At 35.7% G+C, this 12,485-nt stretch overlaps 1 protein-coding gene across 4 annotated transcripts in view; it reads right to left on the bottom strand.

Moving 5' to 3' along the window:
- Positions 1-12,485, bottom strand: part of LOC150104464 (serine/threonine-protein kinase Tao-like) — a 713,758-nt gene that overhangs the window by 665,032 nt on the left and 36,241 nt on the right. The window contains exon 2 of one of the 4 annotated variants that reach the window (XM_090395157.1): positions 11,760-11,951. The exons of the other annotated variants lie outside the window; for them this stretch is intronic. The gene's annotated coding sequence lies outside the window, so the exon portion shown is untranslated. The remainder of the gene's footprint in view (positions 1-11,759; positions 11,952-12,485) is intronic. 4 annotated transcript variants of the gene reach the window in all.

Here is a 12,485-nt window from a genome sequence, read left to right as displayed (position 1 = left end):
GCCAATCATGAGGAATAATCTGTCAAGAAGGGGATATATGTGGAGATTATGACAAGCTTAGGAGGAAGCTTAAATCTATGCCATGGCATAAAACACTGCAGGGTGAGGATGTTAGTGCATGAGAGATAGTTAAGGGTCATCTAGAGGAAGCAATATTAAATTGTATACCTAAGGTAAAGAGGATTAATCAGGTAGGAGTTAGATGGATGAGTAATATCATTAAGCAATGAGCTGCAAAAGAAGAAAATGTTGTAGAGGGTATATAAGGAGAAAGGTGACCAGCAAACTCATGAACAGTACAAGACTCAGGCCAGCATGGCAAAATCAGATGAGAAGAATTTAGCCAAGCAGGTCAAAGGAAATCCCAGAGTTTTTTTTGTTTATATGACAAGTAAGAAGAAGAATAACTATGGAAGATTAACCTTAATGAGTGATGATGGTCGCGAGGTGACAGAAGATAAAATAGTTGAGTACTGAGTGACCACTTTGCAAGGATATATCATCCAAATGAGGTTACTGCTTTAAAATATGTGACAGACACTAATGTGGGAACAGAGATAGATGAATTGGAGGTTCTTAGGATATTGCAGAATCTCAATGTAAATACAGCTGTAGGATTAAATTAGATATCAGCTCAGGTTTCCAAGAATTTGCAAGGGTCTGACTAGGCTCTTTAATTTAAGTCTCATCCTCTGGCAGAGTTCCAAGGGACTAGAAAGAGGGTAAAATAATTCCCTTGCATTAAAGCAGGTTCTAAGACTGCAGCAACAAATTACAGACCAATTAGTATCTCAGGCATAGTGATAAATGTAGTGAATAAATTGCTCAAAAAGAGAATTCAAGAATGGATGGATAAAATATGATACTGTATGAGGGGACAACATGGCTTTGTGAGGGGTAGATCATGCCTTAGTAATTTACTAACGTTTTATAATAGAGTAACAGCTGAATTTGATGAAGGAAATGGCTATGATGATTCTGTTGGATTTTGTAAAGGCATTTGACAGAATACTACATGGAGCTCTGTTACACAAATTAAAACAAATGGGGATGGATATGACATTGATTAAGTGGATAAGAGGATGGTTGCTGGGCAGATATCAAAAAATGGTATATGAAGGGGGGGGGCAGAATCAAGGCGAAAACAGGTGCCTAGTTGTGTATTGCAAGGTTCACCAGTGCTGGGACCACTACTGTTTAATTTGTACTTCAAGGATATAGGAAATAACCTGAAAGGAAATATTTAGTTGCTTGCTGATGATGCAAAATTAGGTAGAGTAATAGTTAATACAGATGAATGTGGAGAGCTTGCAGGATGATTTAAATAGGCTGTCAATATGAAAAAAAGATAATGTGTATCAGTTTAATAGATTAAAGAAAATGAAGTAATCTACTGCCACGTTTCTTGACACGATGGGGTTGTATTCACTGGAAAAATAGCATGGGTAAACAACAAAGATAAAATGTTGGTGGATGTGGTGTTTGGAGTGGGACTGTGTATGGATAGTGGGTTTTTATATAGGCAGACTGCCTTCTTGTGTATATAACAAGAATTCTTAGGGAGATTTTGGATGCATCACCCCAAATGTGAAAATAATATCCTAAAGTTATAATTTGAAAGTTGTAGTAGGAGAATATGTTTTGAACAGAAAAGAATGCCAAAGAAAAGTGCTAAAACATTTCCTCTGCATTAACCCTTTAACTTAAATGTTTCAATCGTATTCTCTCTTTTTCTCAATAATTTTGCAAAGATCTGCTATTAATTGGCAATCACATTCTCCAGATCTGATGATTCCCGACTTCTTCCTATGGGGTTACCTGAACAAAAAGGTGTATGTGAACAAGCTCCAGACAATCCAACAGCTGAAGGACATTCATGCAGAAATTAGGGTGCTGCAGTCAGAAACATCAACAGCTGTTCTGAAAAATGACATAGAAACAGCCAGTCTTTGTGAAACTGAAAATGGAGGGTATTAACATGATGTGGTTTTTCATAACTAATAAAAAATATCTACAGGTTCTGTATTTTATAATAAATGTAGTTTAATCTTTTATCCAAGTGTGAGAAAATGAAGCTTGCACCTGAAAGTATCTTCAGGACTAGGGTAAGGTAGTACAACACCAGCTAACTCATTGCAAAGGTGGAGCAAGCTAACATCACTCCTATCTCAGTATCTCCCAAAATGCAAAACACATCTCCTTGCAGATATGTATAATGTTATGCATTAAGGGGAGGGCCACTACCCAGACTAGTTTTGACCTTTATTGAGGTCTCTTCAGTGGGAGCCAGGCCCAGACGTGGAGATACTAGGCAGAAGCAATAGCAAGGTCATCTCTACCTATAGGAGTTGCCAAACGGCACATGCTATTGCTTCTGCCTGGCTCCCACTGAAGCGACCTCAATAAAGGTCAAAACTAGTCTGGGTAGTGGCCCTCCCCTTAATGCATAACATTATACATACCCGCAAGGAGATGCGTTTTACATTTTGTGAAATACTGAGATAGGAGTGATGTTAGCTTGCTCCACCTTTGCAATGAGTTTCCCGGTGTTGTACTACCTTACCCCAGTCCTGAAGATACTTTCAGGCGCAAACTTGGTTTGCTCACACTTGGATAAAGGATTAAACTGAATTTATTATAGTCTAACCAAGTGAAAAATAAACTTTCAACATCTTTCTCTAAATCCAGAGTAATTTAATAAAAAGGTGGCACACCGTTTGGCAACTCCTATAGTTAGAGATGACCTTGCTATTGCTTCTGCCTGGTATCTCCATGTCTGGGCCTGGCTCCCACTGAAGAGACCTCAATAAAGGTCGAAACTAGTCTGGGTAGTGGCCCTCCCTTAATGCGTAACATTATACATATCCGCAAGGAGATGTGTTTTACATTTTGTGAAATACTGAGATAGGAGTGATGTTAGCTTGCTCCACCTTTGCAATAAGTTGCCTGGTGTTGTACTACCTTACCCTAGTCCTGAAGATACTTTCAGACACAAACTTGGTTTGCTCACACTTGGATAAAGGATTAAACTAAATTTATTATAGTCTAACCAAGTGAAAAATAAACTTTCAACAGGTTCCGTATATCATTATAACAAAAAATAAGAAATAAAATGTTTAAGTTAAGGGATATTACATCCCATATCGTTTCTTAGCCGAATAAGAAACTCAAAGAGTTTCATGCCGAATATAGTAGAAACTATATGAAGTTCAGCAATTCCAAGCGTAAGCAAATACCTGGATACTGCAGCAACTGACCCTAAAAGGTAGTGCAAGCTGAGGCAACTAATGTCTAAGGTGGAGCAAGCTCCGATCACTATTCTTGATATTTACCCATAATGTGAACTTAGCTCCTAGGAGCTGTATTTCTGTTCTACATTATGAGAGAAGGTCACTACCCAGACCGGTTTCAACCTTTATTGAGGTCTCATCAGTGAATAGGTAGACCTAGTTAATATCAAGTTTGTAGCGAATAGAACTTACAACCCTTCTATGGGTATTGCCGAGAGGTTAAAAAAAGAAATAAAATATTATTAAATGCTTAAACCCCCTTCGAGACTTATGGGCTACCCTGTATAAAAAGTGAGTAAATTACTAAGGCATGACTGACCATTCACAAAGCTATGCTGTTCCTCCCCCCCCATAGAGTATCATTCTTATCCACCTACTCCTGATTTCTCTCCCTCTGACCAACTTTTCTAGTGTTAAGATATTTAAATATCTTAACATAATTTTATTAGAGAAAATATTATAGTTAGTTTAAGTAATTAAATAAAAAATAAAATATGTATAAAAATATCGTTATGTTGATAAAATTGCATTAAAATTATATTTTACTGAATATAGCTGCAGTGCTTGTAGTTTCACTATTAGCGATTGACCAGTGAGGTCGTTAAAACTTAACTACACCTCATTCATCAGTGGAAACAGTTTATTATTTAGCAGCACAAAGCATCAGTACATACTCTTCCACATAGTTGGAATTAAAATACCTATAGATGTTTTTTTATATTGAGTGCAATGAAATAATCATCAAGTGGAAAAGAAACTTCATCGTACCACAAATAAACATATCCAGTCTGCCATTACTAAAAACTTCTCTTCACTGTTTGTGACATCCAGCTGTGGTAATGTAATTTCATGCAGTCGTAACTGAAAGAATACAGCATATGTCGACTGTGAAATGGAAACAAACAGCTGATAGACACAAGAGAGAGGATTTTTTTTACATACATATAATGGCAAAATGGATGAAAGAATATAAAGGAGAACTGAAAATAATTTCCTTTAATAAAGAAAAACATAAGGAATAAATAGTAGAATTTTGTGGATTCCTTATATGTTCAAGTGCTCACTGAGAAGTTTATGTATCTTCATTTTAGCAAAGATTCGATGGAAAGCTACTATTCTCTGTTTATGGCACTGATAGTTGTCAAATAAAAGCGCTGGAATGTTTTTATAGTTGTTTTCTGTTCTAGTGCTGGATAACTGAATTTTATGAGGTAAACTCTTGATGGTTTTAATACTTATTTTTAGTTGTAAGTGAATTATGCTTGAAATAAGATGTTGAATTCACAGTATGAATAATTGTCATTTTCTTGTATGATTATGACACGAAAATTGTTGCTGCTATTTCCCTTAGTGAACTTAACTGGGGAGAAATTTGTGTTTTGATTATTCAAATTAAGTGGATATTGAATCCAACATTATGTGTTTTGATTTTCTAGAGAACAATTTGTCATGTCCTCTGTTGTCTGAGTCTCTGACTAAGATATGTTAATTTCTACCTTTGTACATATTTTGTATTTAATGCCATAAGACTAAATGTTTTAAGATTTTGAATGTAAGTGTGAGTAAAAGGGTCACTAGTGTTTTAATACAAAGTTATTTTATATGATTAAACATGCACACACACTTGTTAAACTTCTTCAGCTTCATTCTCGCTCAAGTGGGGTCACTGCAGCAGATTAACCTCCTCCACTCAATTCTGTCTAAGGCTATTTTCTCGTTTAGTCCGAGTCTTGGAGGTCCCACATACTTCTTTTGTCTGGTGGCTTCATCTCCAGCACTCTCCACATAACTTTTGTCTTGCCAAATAACATGACCATACCATCTCAGCCTTGATTCCCTAATCTTTCCAGATAGTTGGGTTATTCTCACTGTTCCCCTGATCAGCAAGTTTTTGATCTTGTCCAATCTTGTTACACCACTTGCAAGTCTCAGCATTCTCATTTCTGGTGCATCCATTCTCTTCTCCCATCTCTTGGACATCCGTCAGGTCTCACTGCTATACATCAGTGCAGGTCTTACTACCATTTTGTGCATCTTTCAACTTGCTAGATACTCCTGTATCATACAAGATACCTAAAACCTTTTTCTAGTTTATCCACCCTGACAGGATTCTCCTCATGAATTCTGAGTCCAAGCATCCATGACTTCGGACACATGATCCCAGATATGTAAACCTAGACACTTGTAGCAAGCCTGTGCCCTGCAATGTTATAATTCCTGCTGCTTCACTACAACACATGTACTGTCTTATTTCTACTGATCCTCAAACCACTGTCTTCCAAAGTTTTTCCTTCTACTTCTTGCTCAGACTTTGTCAAATCACCACATCATTGGCAAACATCATCATACGGGGTGATTCAGTTCTTACTGTCTATGTCAACACATCCAAGAGCTTAACAAATAAGAAGGGGCACAAAGATGAACCTTGATGAAAACCGACTTTCACTGGGAATGCCTCATTGGTTCCTACTTTACATCTCACCCTTGTTTTACTACCATCATACAAATCTTGTACAAGATGTACAATACTTCTCTGTAATCTTCCTCTCCCCCCCCCCCCATGCTTCTCAGTATCTCTTTTTTTGGGACTCTATCAAAGGCCTTTTCCAAATAAATGAAGACCAGAAAAAGTTCTATTACTCTCCCAGTACCTTTCTATGAGTTGACATAGAGCAAAGATGTTATCAATTGTTTCCTGACTGGGCATAAACCCAAATTGCTCTTTGCTAATTGACACCAAGTCTTGCAATCTCTTCTCAATTACCCTTTCCCATACTTTCATAGCATGATTCATGAGTTTAATTCCTCTGTAGTTGTTACAGAACTGTATATCACCTTTGATCTTATATATCAGAATCAATATACTCTTTCTCCATTCATCTTGCATTTTCTCAATTTCAATGATTCTGATAAAGGCATCCATTAATAGTCATGCCCAATTCACCAGATATTTCCATACTTCTATGGGGATGTTATCAGGCCCAATTGCCTTCCAGTTTTTCATCTTTCTCAGTGCTTCCTCCATTTCCATTCTTGTTATGTTAGGAATTGGCCCCATGACCAGATCTCCTGCATCCCTTTTGTATATTTCTAAATATTTCATTCATTAATTTCTCAAAATACTCTTTCCATCTATTTAACACATCCATTTCTTCATACAGGATAGACAATCCTCTCCCTTAACCATCCGTTTGTTATATATCTTTACTTTTCCACTTCTTTTGTCTGGCTATCCTGAGGGTCCTTTTGATACCTTGATTATCCAGATTTTCATACAGGTTAGCATAGGCTTCTGCTTTAGATATTGCTACTGCTCTCTTTTCCTTTTTCTTCACTTCTCTATATTCTAGTCTGCTATTTTCGTTACCTACTCTGTACCACCTCTGCTTGGCCATTTTCTTTACCCTAATACGCTTTTGTACCTCATTGCTCCACCACTTTAATCTTTCCTGTTATTTGGCCCAACACCTCTTTCCAAATATTATGGACACTTTCCATTTTGTTTTCCCATTTTCAGCAAGCAATGCTTGTACCTTTTTGATGAACTCTTCTCTAAGATCGTTTTTGCCCTGCTCCCACTATCTTGTTTTGATGATCCCTTTTGCTTGCTTCCATTTTATCCCTTTTATTTTCACTTGGTAAAGTTGAAACCAGTGCTGCTCTGCCACTGCTTTTCCTGGTATTACTTTACAATCATTTACCTCCTTCATATATTCTCTTTGTAATAGAGAATATATGAAGTATATATAGTCCAACTGGGAGTGCCTCTTCCCACTGCTTTATGAACTTTGTTAATAAAACATATATAAAAAGAAAACTTAGTTTTCATGTGAGTGTGATTACACGAAATACATAGGCTTATGGAAAGAACCTGTAAAAGCTTAAAAGAAAGGAAAATACACACACACACACACACACATATAGAACCTTCTAATAATTAATACTAGCAATTTTACCACCACTCATGGTAAAAGATACTTGGTCTATAATTTGCTGCTGCAGTCTTAGAGCCTCCTTTATGCAAGGGAATTATTTTTTCCTCCTTCCACTCTCATGGAAATTTGTCTGAGCCAAGACTAATATTCTTGTATAGTGAGATGTGAAGTTTGGATAATTATACAAATCACACATGTACACAGTAAAAAATTGTTTTACAAATATATTGTCTTACATAGCAAAGACATTAGTGTTAGCAAAGAATAGTAGTAAGAAATTTCAACTGAGTAGAGCAAGCATTAAACCAGAATCTCTTTACACATGCAGTCATGTGTTTGGTAAGTTAAAACTATTGGGCTGAAACTGATAAAATAAATTAATTACAATGCAACCTATTTAATACTATTGAAGCTAATTTCCCAAACTTCAGGGATGGTAAGGCAGTCATTACAATCAAGGTTTGGACCCCCCATGTAGTTTTCTATTGGATCCCATGACTTGCATTTTCAATTCCATGTTACGCCAGGTCAGATATGTGCAGTTTGATAAGCCAAATGTGGTCTGGATGTTCAGAAATATGTTTAGTGACTGATCTTGTCTGTCTGTAGTATAATGGCTTGCACAAAATTTCACCAATAATGCTACTTGGTGAAACTTTCACCAAGTAGCATTATTGGTGAAAGTTTCTTTGAAGAATGGTAACAGATTGTGAATTTAGTTCAGGAGTTTGAAGGAAATGAGTTCAAACTTTTTTGTAATCATTGCCACTTGTTCAGAGATGTATGGGACATGAAGGTATGGTACTCCCATACCTTCATGAAAGATACTTGTTCTCTTGGATGCTGTCTGAGAGTGATGTTAATTACTTTTTTGCGTGTTGTTATTGGGTTGTATCCATTTAAGTAAAGCTGTTTGATGGTTTCCGATTCTTGTTTGAGTGATCCCGCAGAATAACAAATTTTGTGTATGCTGGTTGTTAAGGATTTTATGATACTGTACTGTTCAGATAGATGGTGAGCTGATATAGCATCCTATAAAGGTAAGTTTTCAGTATATAGACATAGAAAGTGATCCATCTGGGGGTCCATGGAATATGTATGTCCAGAAAGGAAATTCCTCATGATTCTTTTTACAATGTGAATTTAATTTGGGATAAACTGATTTTTTTGCAGTAATGAATGGAGTTCAGGCTCTGTGCAATTTCAAACTGCAAATATGTCATCTATGTATTGTAGCAAAATAAACAGTTTTAGGTTGAGAGCATAGATTCTTTCTTCCAGATGCTCTAGATAAAAGTTTGCTAGGTTAGGTGACAATGGTGAGGCCATTACAGTTCCTTCCACTTGTTGGTATAGTTGTTCTTTCCAGAGAAGTAACCAGATGTTATTGTCAATAGGTCCACTATGCCTGCTGGAAATTCTTGGGCTAGAATTTCTACTGTTTCAATATATGAGAAATATTCGTAAAGTGGGAGGCAGTGTCAAAGCTCACCATCATGTCAGTTTAATGTCTTGTATTCTTGTGCAAAATTCTGCGTTTTTTTTTTTTTTTTTTTTTTATCAAAGAAGATGAGTGGCCAATGAGAAGATAGAAAGGTTAGACAAGAATCTTGAGAATTTTTAAGCAGGTCTGCCCTTTCAATCCACAATAGGCCTGAGTGGTCAATTACTTTTGTGTATTTTGGGTGTTCCATATATTCTGGGGAACCTTGCATGGTACATTCTGATATGCATGGTAACTTTTGCTTATAGCATTATTTCTAAGGCAAATAAACTCATGCTTTATGAATTCCCAATTTACAAATGGTTGCCAGGAAGAACCAATTAATTCATAAAGGAGAGAACCACCTGTACTTGTTGACAGTCTCAACTCCTCCAGTTTTTCTACGATTCCTTTTCAGAATCTTGTATTAATATTCTCCTGACTATGAAATAAAACTTAACTTCCATTAGCTCTCTCTTATTTTCCTCATTACTCCAATACCGAATGCTCTCTGTCAGCTGTCAATCACCCATCAAACTCCTTGGTGAGCATGCACACTCCATGTAAATGGAAAGCGAGAAGTTACGTATAATGGCTGATACATTGTCTCCGTTAGCATAAATAAAATGTAGAGTATCTAAACAAACCACCACAAATACCTCATCACTTAACAATATTAAATTACAATAAAAAAATTGAAAGTAACAACTACCAAAATCTAGTAAGTACATCAATTTTTCAAATGCTTTACATTTCACTTTGATAATAATAATATCAATAATGGGCACATCGCAAGTACCAGTATACATGTTATGAAACCAAAACTAATAATATACTAACAGAGAAATAATTGTAAAAAGATTCATAATTATAAATTATGATTATTTTTACATAACCATAGATACAACCCAAGTAATCAATCACTTCCAGACAGCATCTAAGAGAAGTGAAACTACACGATTCCCACACCTTACATCAAGGGCATTGCTGAATGGGTGGCAAAGATTATAAAAAAATGCAAATTCGCCACCCCCTTCAACCCATCAACCAAATTCAAAATCTGCTACCCTCTCAAAAAGACAAACTTTCACCAATGATGCTCCCTGGTTTATACTAAGTATAGACCAGGGAGCATCATTGTTCACAAAGCTGTCCTATTACAGACAAACATGAAGATCGGATCAAACATATTTCTGAACATTAAGACCACACCTGGTCTATACAACGACACAGATCTGACCTCGCACAACATGTAACTGAAAACAAGCTACAAGATCCAATGGACAAAGACTAAACTTTTACATGAATCCACTTACAAATATGAAAATTTAATCAAAGACAGAAGTGAAGCCTTAATCATAATGACTGCCTTCTTTTCAGCCATTTTCTGTCCACTGCTGGACAAAGGCCTCCTCCAGTTCCTTCCACATTTCTCTGTTCATGGCAATGGTTGACCAATTTTTCCCAACAAAATTTGACAACTCATCACTCGACTTTTTTTTTTTTTTTTTTTAGGAAGTTCTTGACCTTGTTTCCCTTCTTTTGGAATCCAGTTCGTTAGCATAGTGGTCCACCGTATTTCCATTTTAGTCTCTTGTGATGAACAATGATGTCAGTGATACGAGTCTGGCTTCTTATCCAGGTGTTTCGCTTCTTATCTTTTAATGTGATGCCAAGCATCTGCCTCTCCATTTTTCTTTGAGCTGTTGCTAGTTTATTTGTCAGTGCTTTTGTTAGCGACTAAGTTTCACAACCATACATGATGACTGGAAGTATACACTGATTAAATGTCTTCTTTTTTAAACAGAGTGGGACATCATTGTTTTGAAAAATGCTTTTCAATTTTCTGAATGCACTTCAGGCAAGTTGAACTCTTCTATTTATTTCTTTTTGGAGTTCACAGTTCAGATCAGTGAGATGACCTCTTCCAATATGTATATGAAGAGATTCTTTCCAAGAAATTGTTTTCTATTTTCTATGTGAATGCCTTACCATCCCTAAATTTTGGGAAATTTATCAACTGCACTAAATACGTTGTATAGTAATCGTATCAATTTTAACCCAATATTTTTTAATTTAAGCATGTGACTGCATGTAAGAGATTTTGTTTTAACACATGCGCTGTACTGCTCTTTTCTTTAAATTAATTACTATTATTTTTCAATCACACTGATCTCTTACAATATGTTGGAGTATTTGTATAATAAATACTATTCTACTCTGGTGCATGTGTGATTGTATAACTGAATTAAACAGTCTAGTCAGAGGCACTGCTAGTTCTCTTACACATTCGCATAAAACACAAACTGATATCCCATCTAATTACACAGCTGTATTTGCACTGAGATTATGCAACATCATAAGTATCTCTAATTCATCAATCTTTATTCTCGCATCAATCTCCACCCCCACCCACCCCAGTCACAGAAAAATCTTCACTTGGATGCTATTCCCTTGCAAAGTGGTCACTCAGTAACAACTACTTTGTTAGTTCTGTCGCTTAACTACCATCAGCACTCAAAGTTGTTCTTCCTTAGTCATTCTTCTCTTATCTGGATACAGCCCCAGTTGTATCCAGGTAAGGGGAAGAATGCAAATATGCATTGCATGCATATTTGGACAATCTCTTTTGCATCTGCCACCCATATTCATGCTTTCTTTTACTAGCTGCATAATAAAATCATTTTTGGGTTGTCATTTCACTCCTATCCTAACTCCAAGGACACATTCATTATGAGAAAAAAAATTACTTATTTGACTGAATACAAAGCTTTTAATAAAAAAATAAGTTATGATAGCTAAGATTACAAGCAAAACAGTTCAAGATAACATAAATATACATACATGCACAGATGATGCAGAAAAGGAAATTTAAAAAAAAATCCACAAAAAGATAACCCTATTAGAAGATTAATGCAAAAATGGAAAAATATTCTTTTGTTAATCTCTATGGAGTCTGAGCTCAACGAGCAACATGTCTATCATAATGAACTTTGAAATTATTGACACTCCCTTCACTCACAATGCACTGTGGCAATGCATTTCACTCACCAACAACTCTCCATGTAAAAAATATACTCCTCATATGCCTTCTTCACCACATCTTTATACAACTTTCAGAGATGGCATCTTGTTCTTCCCATCTTAACATCCACTCTTTTTATAATTCCTTCTGTATTAATCTGGTAGAATCCCATAACTAACTTGAAGGTGTCTATCATTTTTCCTCCTATCCACCAAATTCTGTAATACATAAAAAAAGAATTATTGGAAACCAGTGCCTTCATGAAGAAACAAACATTAACAGAGAAAATGGATGATGATCATATTAAGGGAATAATGCAAAAATTGGAAAGGAAGAAATAATGCAAAAAATAAAAACAAATAAATTACTGGAAACCAGTGCCTTAATGAAAAAACAAATATTAACAGAGTGATTAATTTGCCATGTCTGAAAATTTAATAAACAGCACTATGTTTATGAGAAAGAATATGCCTAAAGAAATATGGAAAACCTCCTAATAGATACATTCAACTAAATAAACCATATATCATAATCAATAACACAAGAATCACTGGAATATTCAGAAGAGCAGAGTGTGACAATTTTCTAATCGGGGCTATTCTAAGGGTCAAAATAAACAATATTTTTCATATAATTCAACTGAGTTACAATATTAACAAACTAGATAAGCAAAGGAGAGAATATGAGACTGAATTAAAACAAAAATGGGAGGGGGGGTAATAAAAACTAAAAATTGTACTAAAACAAAAATT

Source organism: Typopeltis vanoorti, chromosome 7, assembly GCF_054136105.1.
Source record: "Typopeltis vanoorti isolate ZY-2024b chromosome 7, IOZ_Tvanoo_1.0, whole genome shotgun sequence".
Taxonomy (NCBI): Eukaryota; Metazoa; Arthropoda; class Arachnida; order Uropygi; family Thelyphonidae; genus Typopeltis; species Typopeltis vanoorti.
The sequence above is the reverse complement of the archived record's forward strand: the minus strand, read 5'-3'. Positions and strand labels throughout refer to the sequence as shown.